General features: G+C 37.2%; 1 long non-coding RNA gene across 1 annotated transcript in view; it reads right to left on the bottom strand.

Moving 5' to 3' along the window:
- The window catches only part of LOC133540058 (uncharacterized), a 567296-nt gene that overhangs the window by 557271 nt on the left and 25 nt on the right, over positions 1-10000 (bottom strand). The window contains exons 1-2 of the long non-coding RNA XR_009803535.1: positions 9703-10000; positions 7407-7602 (exon numbers count right to left, since the gene is read on the bottom strand). The exon at positions 9703-10000 is cut by the window's right edge and continues 25 nt beyond it. This is a non-coding gene — a long non-coding RNA (uncharacterized LOC133540058). The remainder of the gene's footprint in view (positions 1-7406; positions 7603-9702) is intronic.

The raw sequence follows: 10000 nt of genomic DNA, 5'->3' as shown, positions 1-10000 counted from the left end.
TGGTCGGCTGTCAGCGTCCATGAAAAGTGGCCAACAGGAAGTTACGGCCGTGTCACAGGAAATAGGATGTGTCTTTTTTTTTTTCCTGGGGGCCGCAGTATCCTCGCCATTAGACGGAGCAGATTGAGCTGTCTCTTCACATTACACACACGCAAACAAAAAACACGTGTGCACACACATCCAAGTGAAAGGGACAGAAGATGGAGAAACAGTATGCGCACACACACACACACACACGCACACACACACACGCACGCACGCACGCACGCACGCACACTTGTATTTCTGACCTTCTTGAGACCTGAAAAACACACCGACCTCTCTAGGACGAGCCTTTCTAGATATATAAACATTAGTATTTATAACTTTAATAATATATATACATACTCTATTTCCTTGAATTGCCGCCGGGTATATCGTATGCGCCTGCCTAGAATTACTGCCGGGTCAAACTCGTTTCCCCAAATAATTAGCAGATGCCTAAAATTTCCACCGGGTCAAACTCGTCACGTCACGAGTGACACTTCACCTGTCATCATTTTCAAAATGGAGGAGGCTGATTTCAATCATTTGAAAATCGCGTAAAGGTAAAAAGATTAAGAGCTATTCAGTAGGATTTAAGGTCCAAGCTATTGAATATGCTAAAAAGAACAGTAAGCAGCTATGTTTTATTAAGATACCGTAGCTGCGTGTGTCAAATATGAGTCATTAAATGACTGCCGCCTCCTGGTGGTAGAGGGCGCTAGTGATCCTTCTTGCGACTACTCGGCTGCAGAAGAAGTGACAACAAGCAGCAAGAGTGAGCAGCGATCGTTTATTTTTTTCCTTCTCGCTTGCACTTTTAACATGGAGGATTACATATCTAAAATAAAACAGTTTTCTAAACTGGACTTTCAATCGGAGCAGGAGGTAATAAAGGAAGATCTCCATCGAGACGGAGAGACTTTTAAAACTGAAGAAAGATAAGGAAGACTTCTATAAACAAGTTATCGATGCTTTTGATCAGAAGGAGCTGCGCATGGACTTCATTTATAAGTAAAGGTCATAAAAACGTTTTTTTTTATTAAATGTGCTTTTCATGGTGAGATCATTACACCACACTCAAACTTTTAAGCGCATGCCTAAATTTACCGCATGCCTTTGGTAAACGCCGGAGTGAGAAGATGTTTTAAATTATTTAGCGCCCCGGCGGAAATTCAAGGAAATACAGTACATACTATGCACATAGAGAACATCGAAGATAAAGTTCGCAACTTTTGGTGCTGATAAAAAAGCCTTGCCTTTACCGGAAGTAGCAGACGATGTGCGCGTGACGTCACGGGTTGTGGAGCTCCTCACATCTGAACATTGTTTACAATCATGGCCACCAGCAGCTAGAGCAATTCGGACCGAGGAAGCGACGATTAACCCCATTAATTTGAGCAAGGATTAAAGATTCGTGGATGAGGAAAGTGAGAGTGAAGGACTAGCAAAAAAAAAAATAGAAAGACTATACAGTGGGAGGAATTTATATGTTGTTAGACAAATTTACTAGGATAATTCTGGAAAATCCCTTATCGGCTTATTGTGTTACTAGTGTTTTAGTGAGATTATATGGTAGTACCTGCACAACCTGAAGGTCGGCCTCGCACCTTTCTTCAGCACCAGTTGACAGGTGGTGGCGATGCCCATTTCTGCCCTTCGCAAGGGACCCTCTTTGAAACACGATCTTTCGAAATTTTCGCTGCATAATACACTATACTTTGTGTGTGTGGTCCAATCCAACCGTGTTCGCTTGACCGCTCTGTTCCATAGTAAAGCTTCTTCGTCATCTTTCGGGAATGTAAACAATGAAACACCGGCTGTGTTTGTGTTGCTAAAGGCGGCCGCAATACACCGCTTCCCACCTACAGCTTTCTTCTTTGACGTCTCCATTATTCATTGAACAAATTGCAAAAGATTCAACAACACAGACGGCCAGAATACTGTGGAATTATGCTATGAAAACAGACGACTTATAGCTGTGAACGGTGCTGGAACAAAATATCCTCTACAATGCGTGACGTCACGCATCCTCATACCACAACGTTTTAGCATGATACTTCCGCGCGAAATTTAAAAATTGCAATTTAGTAAACTAAACCGGCCTTATTGGCATGTGTTGCAATGTTAATATTTCATCATTGATATATAAACTATCAGACTGCGTGGTCGGTAGTAGTGGCTTTCAGTAGGCCTTTAAATCACCAAAAACATCCTGACTTTGGAGCAATGTTCACGGACCCTAGTATTCGGCTCTCTATTAAATGCAATGTTATTGGGACCACAATTTTTGTCATCACTTGTTCACACCTCCTCAAATGGAAGTTACTTTTCCTTCTTCATGTCTCAAGAAGGGTTGAAATACAAGAACACACATACACATACACACACACACACAAGGACAAATAAACACAATCAATGCAGCAACTTCCTGTTCTTTGATTGTCTGCAGCAGTATTGAAGGGAAAGGAGAGGAAAGAGTCCTTCCTCCTGTTATGACTATGTGGAACAATTGAGTAACACACATTAATACACACATACACACACACACGCACACACAGTGAGAAGTCTACATGACAGAATAAGGACACGTTATATGATTGTACAACTTTAAATGCAATACTCATGTTCGTATTACTTTTTTGTTTTTTATTTTTGAATACATTTGCAAAAAAAAAAATCTACATTTTCACTGTCATTATGTGGCATTGTGTGCAGAATTTTGAGAACAAGCATAACTGTGGAATAAGGCTGTAAGATTCAGTAAAAGCAGATGCAGGAGAAAGATTGCAGCTGTTAAATGTCGTCCTCCCCTACGCCAGGCGTTACAAATCACAGGAGGCCAAAACAAGTTGTCACAAGAACAGTTTTTTCCCCTTCAGACTATTTATCTGATGAAATAACTCCGGAACTAATCTGTCACTGTGAATGCAATAACTCATGCTCACGTCATCATCTTTTTGCATTGCTCTATCCACCACTGCACTATTACCTAGTAGCCTTGCACATATCACTCATTTAAGTACTTGTTCATATTCGTTATATTATATATATATACATATATATATACACACACACACGTGATTGTGTATATATACATACACACATATATATATATGTATGTATATATATATATATGTATGTATATATATACATACATACATACATATATATATATATATATATATATATATGTATATATATACATACATACATACATACACAGACATACATATATATATACATACACATATATACATACGTATATGTATACATATATAGATAATGATATATATACAGACACACACACACACATACATATATACATACACGTACAGTATATAAATATATACATACACATACATACAAGTATACATATATACACATCCATACATGTATACATACATATACACATACATATATGTATATTATACATGCATACATACAGATATATATATATATATATATATATATATACACATACATACACAGACATACATATATATACACATATACATACGTATATGTATACATACATGCATACATACAGATATATATATATATATATATATATATATATATATATACACATACATACACAGACATACATATATATACACATATACATACGTATATGTATACATACATAGATAATGATATATATATACAGACACACACACACACATACATATATACATACACACGTACAGTATATACATATATACATACACATACATACATGTATACACATCCATACATGTATACATACATATACACACACACATACATATACACATACATATATGTATATTATACATGCATACATACAGATATATATATATACACAGTGTATATATATATATATATATATATACACATACATATACATACATACATACACACATATATACATACATAATGATATATATATATATATATATACACACAGACACACACATACATACACACGTACAGTATATACATATATACATACATATACACACACACACACACATACATATACATACACACATACATATATTATACATGCATACATACAGATATATACACACAGTGTATATGTATATATATATATATATATATATATATATATATATATATATATATATATATATATATATATATATATATATATATATATATATATATATATATATATATATATATATATATATATATATATACACACACACATACATACTATAAACATATATACACGCACTTTTTTTTTTTAACAGAACAAACGTTCATACAGATGCTGTATTTGGTGTCACTGTGCTTTATGTTGCATGTACATGACAAACTGAACCCATGCCAAGGGAATCGGTTCCAATCGTTCACTTAAAATAGCTGTTAAAGTCTCGAATCGTTTGCGAACGTCACATCTTCACTTCCATTTGCTGACAGATAAATTGAACTGGAAATCTCATGTAAAAAATAAACATAAAGTAGCAAGAAACACGTCAATAATGAATCAAGCAAAACATCTTCTAGACCAAAAATGACTTCATATTCTCGACTGCGCACTAGTGTTTCATATCCGAGTATTGTGTAGAAATATGTGGAAATAAGTACAAAAGTACATTTCATTCATTAACGGTGTTAAAAAAAATACCAATTGTAATAATACATCATGTTGGATATAGAGAACATACAAACACTATTTATTCAATCAAAAATACTGAATATCCACGGCAGGGTGAATTTGCAAACAGCTAAAATGATACACAAAGCAAACTATAACCTGCCAGTCAAGAATGGACATCAATACTTCTCAACTAAAGAGGAGAAATAAATCTTAGAGAAAAATGTAGTTTAAAACATTTGTACGCACGTACAACACTTAAGACCTTCAGCATATCAGTATGTGGAATTAAATGATGGAATGGATTAAGCAAAGCAATCAAACAATGTACTAACATGATCCACTTCAAGAAACTCTTCAAACTTCAAGTGTTTACAAAGTACAAAGAGGAAGAACCATGATAAACATTCCCAATTTATTTAACCCATCCATCCGTTCATTTCTTCAAAATAATCGTACTTATCTCACCATATGAAATATAACTTACTTCACCAATTATTATTTATTTATTTTTACTGTGATTACTGATGAGTATATTCTGAATGAAGTGAGAACAGGAAGTGAACACAAGTTTTAGCAACTGTTGTGTAAAAGGGGTAGGATTAAATAAGATCTCCTTCTTCCTACTTCATTTCCAACATGTTCAAAAGAGAAACTGGAAATTGTGATGCATCATGTTGTATGCATGCACGTGTGATGTATCATGTTGTATGCATGCACGTGTGATGTTTCATGTTGTATGCATGCACATGTGATCTATCATGTTGTATGCATGCACGTGTGATGCATCATGTTGTATGCATGCATGTGTGATGCATCATGTTGTATGCATGCACATGTGATCTATCATGTTGTATGCATGCACATGTGATCTATCATGTTGTATGCATGCACGTGTGATGCATCATGTTGTATGCATGCATGTGTGATGCATCATGTTGTATGCATGCATGTGTGATGCATCATGTTGTATGCATGCACATGTGATCTATCATGTTGTATGCATGCACATGTGATCTATCATGTTGTATGCATGCACGTGTGATGCATCATGTTGTATGCATGCATGTGTGATGCATCATGTTGTATGCATGCATGTGTGATGCATCATGTTGTATGCATGCATGTGTGGTGCATCATGTTGTATGCATGCATGTGTGATGTATCATGTATGCATGCATGTGTGATGCATCATGTTGTATGCATGCACGTGTGATGTATCATGTTGTATGCATGCATGTGTGATGTATCATGTATGCATGCATGTGTGATGTATCATGTTGTATGCATGCATGTGTGATGTATCATGTTGTATGTGCGATGCATCATGTTGTATGCATGCACGTGTGATGTATCATGTTGTATGCATGCATGTGTAATGCATCATGTGGTATGCATGCACGTGTGATGTATCATGTTGTATGCATGTACGTGTGATGCATCATGTTGTATGCATGCACGTGTGATGTATCATGTTGTATGCATGCATGTGTGATGTATCATGTATGCATGCATGTGTGATGCATCATGTTGTATGCATGCACGTGTGATGTATCATGTTGTATGCATGCATGTGTGATGTATCATGTATGCATGCACGTGTGATGTATCATGTTGTATGCATGCGTGATGTATCATGTTGTATGCATGCATGTGTGATGCATCATGTTGTATGCATGCATGTGTAATGCATCATGTGGTATGATTGCACGTGTGATGTATCATGTTGTATGCATGTACGTGTGATGCATCATGTTGTATGCATGCACGTGTGATGTATCATGTTGTATGCATGCATGTGTGATGTATCATGTTGTATGTGCGATGCATCATGTTGTATGCATGCACGTGTGATGCATCATGTTGTATGCATGCATGTGTAATGCATCATGTGGTATGCATGCACGTGTGATGCATCATGTTGTATGAATGTACGTGTGATGCATCATGTATGCATGCACGTGTGATGTATCATGTTGTATGCATGCACGTGTGATGCATCATGTTGTATGCATGCATGTGTAATGCATCATGTTGTATGAATGTACGTGTGATGCATCATGTATGCATGCACGTGTGATGTATCATGTTGTATGCATGCACGTGTGATGCATCATGTGGTATGCATGCACGTGTGATGTATCATGTTGTATGCATGCACGTGTGATGTATCATGTTGTATGCATGCACATGTGATGTATCATGTTGTATGCATGCACGTGTGATGTATCATGTTGTATGCATGCACGTGTGATGCATCATGTGGTATGCATGCACGTGTGATGCATCATGTTGTATGCATGCACATGTGATGTATCATGTTGTATGCATGCACGTGTGATGTATCATGTTGTATGCATGCACGTGTGATGTATCATGTTGTATGCATGCACGTGTGATGTATCATGTTGTATGCATGCACATGTGATGTATCATGTTGTATGCATGCACGTGTGATGTATCATGTTGTATGCATGCACATGTGATGTATCATGTTGTATGCATGCACGTGTGATGTATCATGTTGTATGCATGCACATGTGATGTATCATGTTGTATGCATGCACGTGTGATGTATCATGTTGTATGCATGCACGTGTGATGTATCATGTTGTATGCATGCACGTGTGATGTATCATGTTGTATGCACGCATGTGGTATGCTTGTATGTTCCAAATAAACTCAAATTCAACTTCAACACAATATAAAGCTATACTAAACATAATTAGGCATGATGTGTAATTATGAAGTCAAAAAAGAATAATAAAATCCAATTTACCTTGTCGGTGAGTCTACTTGGCCGCTGGGGGGGCGAGTTTAGGAACACTGGTGCAGAGGAGGGATGACCACGCCCCCGCGCTCAAAGGTGCTCATCTGATTGGTCGCTGCAAAGTCCCGCTTGTGCCTTGAGTAAAAACTTGCAAAATGTCCGACATCCGTAGTTTTTCTCATTCCCAGCCCTCAGGGAGCAGTTTCTGAGAGAAAGAAAAAGATAGAGAGATCCATCTTAGTGAATGTGTAACGTTAGATGACCTAAATTGTTGAACAACATATATTGAGCGCCTGTGGAACAAACTGCAATCATTACGGTTCCTAATAGTTTCTGAAGGAAAACAACACTACATTAAGACTGACCGCACATTTCCTGTCTTCACAATAAAAGCGCTGCTCCATTCTGCCTGCGCTAACAAAATAAGAGTCTCAGAAAGCGAACGTGCGCAAGCTGGCAAAAGCATACAAAGGAGTATGGAAGCTGGACAAACAAGATGGCAAAAAGCGAGCCATTTCATGCGGAATTGGACAGAAAGGAGGACTTTTTTTCTCCTCCGTTTGAAAAAGTGGAGGTTGTCATCACTAATGTCTGATTCCGATCAATGCAAGTCATCCCAATCACACCAACTTGTGATTGTCTTCATGAGATATATATATATATATATGTATATATATATATATATATATATATATATATATATATATATATATATATATATATATATATGGGACGGTGTGGCACGGTGAAAGAGTGGCTGTGCGCAACCTGAAGGTCCCTGGTTCAATCCCCACCTAGTACCAACCTCGTCACGTCCGTTGTGTCCTGAGCAAGACACTTCACCCTTGCTCCTGATGGGTGCTGGTTAGGGCCTTGCATGGCAGCTCCCTCCATCAGTGTGTGAATGTGTGTGTGAATGGGTAAATGTGGAAGTAGTGTCAAAGCGCTTTGAGTACCTTGAAGGTAGAACAGCGCTATACAATTATAACCCATTTATTTATCATTTATATATATATATACATATATCAATCCATCCATTTTCTACCGCTTGTCCCGTTCAGGGTCATGGGGGGTCGCTGGAGCCTATCTCAGCTGCATTTGGGCAGAAGGCAGGGTACACCCTGGACAAGTCCCCACTTCATCGCAATATATATATATATATATATATATATATATATATATATATATATATATATATATATATATACACACACATGTATATATGTGTGTATATACAGTGGGGCAAAAAAGTATTTAGTCAGCCACCGATTGTGCAAGTTCTCCAACTTAAAATGATGACAGAGGTCTGTCATTTTCATCATAGGTACACTTCAACTGTGAGAGACAGAATCTGAAAAAAAAAATCCAGGAATTCAGATTGTAGGAATTTTAAAGAATTTATTTGTAAATTATGGTGAAAAATAAGTATTTGGTCAACCATTCAAAGCTCTCACTGATGGAAGGAAGTTTTGGCTCAAAATCTCACGATACATGGCCCCATTCATTCTTTCCTTAACACGGATCAATCGTCCTGTCCCCTTAGCAGAAAAACAGCCCCAAAGCATGATGTTTCCACCCCCATGATTCACAGTAGGTTTGGTGTTCTTGGGATGCAACTCAGTATTCTTCTTCCTCCAAACACGACGAGTTGAGTTTATACCAAAATGGATATATGGATGATACAGCAGAGGATTGGGAGAATGTCATGTGGTCAGATGAAACCAAAATAGAACTTTTTGGTATAAACTCAACTCGTCGTGTTTGGAGGAAGAAGAATACTGAGTTGCATCCCAAGAACACCATACCTACTGTGAAGCATGGGGGTGGAAACATCATGCTTTGAGGCTGTTTTTCTGCTAAGGGGACAGGACGATTGATCCGTGTTAAGGAAATAATGAATGTGGCCATGCATCGTGAGATTTTGAGCCAAAACCTCCTTCCATCAGTGAGAGCTTTGAATGGTTGACCAAATACTTATTTTCTACCATCATTTATAAATAAATGCTTTAAAATTCCTACAATGTGAATTCCTGGATTTTTTTTCACATTCTGTCTCTCACAGTTGAAGTGTACCTATGACGAAAATGACAGACCTCTGTCATCATTTTAAGTGGGAGAACTTGCACAATCGGTGGCTGACTAAATACTTTTTTGCCCCACTGTATTTAAATATATTTTTTTATATACATATATATGTAAATACACATACATATATATACATATATACAAATAAATATAAATATATATACAAATAAATATAAATACAAATATATATGTATAATTGGTCATTTGGAAAGTAGCTCACCTGCTGAACAAGTGGGCACACCTGGACGAGAGCATGCAGTTGGCAATCACAATTTCATCCTACTTAAAAGTATAAATATCATGTAAAACAACGTAACCTACCCCTAAAAGTCGCTGGCTACTGTCAGTTTGTACGTTTGTCACGACTGCGAGTGTTAACTTCTCATCACATCTTCACCTCCAGCATCCTTCCTTCCTTCAACAGGTGTCATAATCAACAAGACCCACACCCACTTTCCCTCAGCGACCGCTTGGGGCAAAAGTGGCGCACTAACACTGAGTGACAAATCAGCGAGAGC

This window comes from Nerophis ophidion, linkage group LG21, assembly GCF_033978795.1.
Source record: "Nerophis ophidion isolate RoL-2023_Sa linkage group LG21, RoL_Noph_v1.0, whole genome shotgun sequence".
NCBI lineage: Eukaryota > Metazoa > Chordata > Actinopteri > Syngnathiformes > Syngnathidae > Nerophis > Nerophis ophidion.
Note: the sequence above shows the minus strand (reverse complement) of the source record. Positions and strands in the feature narration are given on the sequence as shown.